The sequence below is a fragment of the Passer domesticus genome, chromosome 5 (assembly GCF_036417665.1).
Source record: "Passer domesticus isolate bPasDom1 chromosome 5, bPasDom1.hap1, whole genome shotgun sequence".
Classification (NCBI taxonomy): Eukaryota; Metazoa; Chordata; class Aves; order Passeriformes; family Passeridae; genus Passer; species Passer domesticus.
In genome coordinates this window covers 35,521,856-35,527,117 of record NC_087478.1, presented here as the reverse complement: position 1 = coordinate 35,527,117, position 5,262 = coordinate 35,521,856, and positions in this window count along the sequence as shown.

Below are 5,262 nucleotides of genomic sequence, written 5' to 3'. Positions count from 1 at the left end.
TGCATGCAGTGAATGAGAATTCAGTCATTTACCATTCAGCTATCAAATCCCATAAAGTCTGATGAATTTCAGGTTCCACCCATCCCAATTTTTATGATTCTCCACAAGTATATGGGGCTAACTTTATAGTCTTTAGAAAGAGGCACCCCAGAACAATTAAGAGGATAGTAAAAGAGTTTGCCAAGCCACTTTCAATAAATTACCAGCAGTTCTGGTTAAATGTATAAGTCCCAGTTGACTGGAAATTGGCAACGGTGATGCCCATCTACAAGAAGGGTCAGAAAACAACCTGAGGAACTATAGGCCTGTCAACCTGACCTCTGTACCAGGGAAGGTCACGGAGATGGTCATTCTGAATGTCATTGTGTAGCATATGCAGGACAACCAGGAGATCAGGTCCAGCCAACATGAGTTTGTAAAAGGCAGGTCCTGCTTGTCCAACCTGATCTCCTTCTATGACAAAGTGATCTACTTATGAGGGAAAGGCTATGGATGTTGTCTAAGTAAACTTCATGGAGGCCTGACACTGTCTCCCACAATATTTTCCTGGAGAAACTGGAAGCCCAAGGTGTACACTTTGCTGGGTGAAAAACTGGCTGGATGGCCAGGCCCAGATAGTGGAATGGAACTAAACCTGGCTGAAGACCAGTCACCAGTTGGGTTTCCCAAGGCTCAGTATTGGGGGCAGTCCTGTTTCATATCTTATCTTTATCAACTGTCTGGGTGCGGGGATTGAGGGCACCCTTAGTCAGTCTGCAGTGCAGACACTACGCAGGACTGTTCTGATGGATGGTGGGAAGGCTCTGCAGAGGGATCTGGACAAGCTGGATTGAAGGGCTTGTCCATCCTAGGACCATTGTATGAGGGTCAAGAAGGTGAAGTGCCAGATCCTGCACTTGGATTGCAACAACCCCACGCAGGACTACTGGCTGGGGATGGAGTGACTGGAAAGCTGCCTGAGGGAAAAAGGACCTGAGGGTGCTGTTTAACAGCTGCATATGAGCTTGCAGTGTGCCCAGGTGGCAAAGAAAGCCAATGGTTCCTGGCCTGTATCAAGAGTACTGTGGTCAGCAGGACCAGGGCAGTGATTGTCTCTCTCGACTGGCACTGGTGAGTCCACAACTCAAATCCTGTGTTCAGGTTTGGGCCCCTCACTTCAAAAAGGACACTGAGGTTCTGGAGGTCCAAAGAAGAGCAATGAAGCTGGTGAAGGGTCTAGATCACTCATCTTTTTGGAAGAGTTGGAGGGAGCTGAGGTTGCTCAGCCTGGAGATGAGGAGGCTTAGAAGAACCTCTGCTCTCTACAACTACTGTAGAGGAGGTTGTAGTAAGGTGGGGGACAATCTCTCTTGCCACACCTCAGCATGAGAGGAAATGGCCTTAAGTTCCATTGAACCAGTGAAGGTTCAAATTAGATATTAGGAAACATTTTTTCACTCAAAGAATAGTTTGGCCTTGCAATATGTTGCCCAGGGAGGTGGTGGAGTTGGAAGGCTCTGGAAGTGTTCAAGAAGTGTCTGGATGTGGCTCTAGGGAACATGGTTTAAGCATGATTATGGTGGTGCTGGACTGATGGCTGGATTAGAAGAAGAAGATCTCTTCCAGTCTTGATGATTCTGTGATTCTGCGAAGAATGGGTGCTATTGCTAACTATAACTGCCATTAATTATTCAAACTACTAATCAGCCTATGGTTATGTTTTTCCCAAATCTTTCCCATTCATCGGACACAAAAAGTATATTTGACCTTTCAGACTAGAAAATGAGGCTCAGGAAACTGTTCTTCTTTTCAGCACAAAGAAGGCTGAGGATTGGTAATTCTATTCTTCCCTCCTTTATTGTCTATAGAAAGAAGATGTAAACTTGGGAATGTATAACAGGCTGGTGAGTCATGCTGATTAACAGATATTTAGCCAGGCTCATTTGCTTAACCTTAATGCTTGTCACATGTCTTGCTACAAACTTCACTGTGCATTACAAAGGATTTGACATCATAGAAGTAATTATTCTAAAATGATCCTGATAGATTAAAAAAAAAAAGAAGGTAATTTGATCCTAAACCCAACATTCTCTAATGAGATGGTTTCTGGGTCTGCAAATCCATAGTCATGTTTTATTTATAGCCTGCCTATGATTCATCATTAGAGTTTCTTTCAGGTTTTGAAACAAAAATTGTTCTTCCATGCACAAGTGTTTTTAGATAACCACAGCTGCTCCTCACTAGCTGCTCTTTCAATAGCAGAAAGCCTAACACTAGTATTCTTATGCATCTTTACTCCTTTCTGCTGAAATTCAAACATATTTCAACACACACAATCAATCCCATTGTAAGGAATTCAGCAGCAGCCACTGCAACCAGCTTTTGGCTTGTCAGCAAAACCCCTTTTCATTCCAAAGAGGAACAGCTGATGGAATGAAACTTTGCTTTTGGCTAGAAAGCTTTGAAAGGATTGTGCTGTCCCAGCTCTGCCCTGGCTGTGCCAAAATGCCTCTGAAGATGTTTAAAGCAATTGTTAGAAACTCTGCTGGGTAGGCAGCAAAGAAAAGCAGGATACTGCTTAGCCCTTCTGCTGCTTTGGCATTGAGGGCTGCAATTTGAATTTTTCTGTGTGTTGCTTGCTGGGTGGTAAAAAGATAAATGGTATAAAATGATTTGTCATTGAGAAAATTATTTCTGGAGCTTTTGTGGTTACAGTTAACATTTCTGCTATCTTGATTTAAACGCTTTCTCTGCAAATGGACAATTTTACAGGTTGTTTAAGAAACAGAGCTTGAGCTAAATATTTCTGAGGATCATGTCTTGAGGATAAATTTTGGTCATCTCTGCACACACATTTCTTGCTATATATACTTAGTAAGGTTTGTTTCCATTGGGATAAAACCCTTAATTTAAAACCCTATATGCTCTTTGAGGATCTAATCAGACTTGAATTGACAGAGACTGAGTTAATGACCAGCTCACCTACTCTGGCATTTCTTACTGTGTACTTGTGCTGGAGAAGCGAGACTACAGCTTCACACATATGACTGGCACAGCCACATCAAATGGAATTGGTGTCTGTCTGTTTGCTGTCTCCCCTTTGCTCATCTTGTTGCTGGAGATGGGTACAAATAAAACTTTGATTGATGCCAGTAGGGGTGCAGAGGTGATTGAGTGGTGATGTAGTTTTTACTGCACTTGCGGCATTTTGTGTGTTGAAAACAATTGAAACATTGTGTGGCTGTAATCAGCATGTCTGGGGAATTCATGGGATGAGTTTGTAATCTTGGCCTAAGGTTGTAACATGAATGCTCTTGTCACTTACACTACTGGCAGCTGACTGCAGTCTGGCGGCTTGGAGAAGGCAGAAAAAGCTGTAAGGAGTAGTTAAGTGGATGACTTTTGACTCTGTAAATAGAAAAGGAAAAACTGAGGTCTTTGAGCAGTCCTATAACTTCAGTATTTGCAAGTCTGCTGTTTCATTCCTGTGGGCCACCAGAATACTTGCCTCTTTCAAGAATATGTTCATTCCTCTTTCAAGAGTATTGTGATTATATGGACCTACAGAGCAAAAGTCTCATACTGCATAAGTACTTTGTTTACTGCTCATAAAAATAACATATACATCCATGAAAGTAGGGCAGATTCAGATGAATTTTACTTTTCTCATTTAGAACTACATGTTCATATTTATTCACTAAATATACATCTGAAAAAAAATCATCAAGAATAAGAGATTTCTTTCCAAGACAGAAGATATCACAGATTAAATATTCATACTGGGATCACTTTTCTGCTGTTGGTAATCCAATATTGAATGTGTTTGGGAGGCAGATGCATTTCATTGTTTTTCTTATGCTCTCAGTGAAAAACACTTGCATAATTTCTATACCTTTTTCAATGTGATTTCAGCATAAACCTGTTTGCTATAAATTTATTTCCTGTGCCATATTTGTATGGAGATTACCTTTTAATTATGCTAAGTGGAGAGATCAGAGCTCTCTTTATTTGTTAAATGAATTAGTGTTCGAGGTTCTGTACAGTTCCAACACTGAAAACATGAGAAAGACAGTTAGAAAAGCCCAAAGAAAAGTATTTTGTACATCAAATATCACAGAGTTGCTAACAAAAACCTCAGCTTTGCCAAAAAATTCCATGTGAAGGAGTTAACTTAGTTTAAACCAAAATATAAACTCCTCTCTCACTGCCTCACCCACTGCAAAAAAATAGATTATGTATTTCTTTAAAATGTGACCTTAGAAATCTGAACCTGGCAATTGTCGGTAACTGGGGGAACAGCTGAAGGTCTTTGAGCTCTGATTGGTGTGGGTAAAGATTTGTGTGTATTTGTATACATAACTGAAACTGATCCCATCTTTGCTTTGCTCTCTTCCCATTTCACAAGACAGACTGGGCTATCCTGCCTCTCTGAACAGACAACCAAGGCTCTTAACATACAGACCACCTCCCTTCCTCTCTCCCTCAATTCCCATTCATCTCCAGCCACATTTAGCTCTTCCCTTCTGGATATGTGCACCCCTTTCATGACTGTGACTGCATGACTGAGCATATATCCAGGGCTTCATGAAAAGATCAGGATTTGGTTTATAGTGATACACAAGCGTTTACAGCCAGGGTTATGGGGTACTCTTTCCTGCAAATTTATGACTTTTAAAGAAAGCCAGGTTGGGTACCTTTAGTGTTCATTGCATGACGAAGACTTACTGTAATCTTAAACTTAGATGAATAAGAAGAATGATGAAATAAGGATCAGTTTTATATGAAAAAATGGACTGTTCAAATGAGAGGTAAAAGATGAAGGATCGAGAGGCAAAACATTGCTGATTGATCCTCCATCATGACAGAAAAAGAGGAAAGAGACAAAAAATAGAAGAAAGGAGTAACAGTCCCTGTAGAGGGAATAGCAAATTTGAAAGAGAAGGAAAGACCAAAGAAAAAGATATAAGGCTTCTGATTGCTCTTTTGATGATGGTAGTCCTTTTGTTACAGGAATCAATAAAATAAGTCTACTTATCTACCATCTGTGGTTATTTAAAACTTTACAGCCTTTGGGATGATTTTGACTGTCTTCTGTTGGAGGTTGCCCAGCCCAGCTGCCCCAGCAGAGCAGAGACAACAGCAATGGGCTCCCTTCATCCCTTTGGCCATCCAGCAGTCTGGGTTTGATGGACAAGAGTGATAAACTTGAGTTTACCTGCATAACTTCTCACTAAAATAGATGGGATCCGTGCACACAATGAGTAAAACAAAAATGGTTCATAC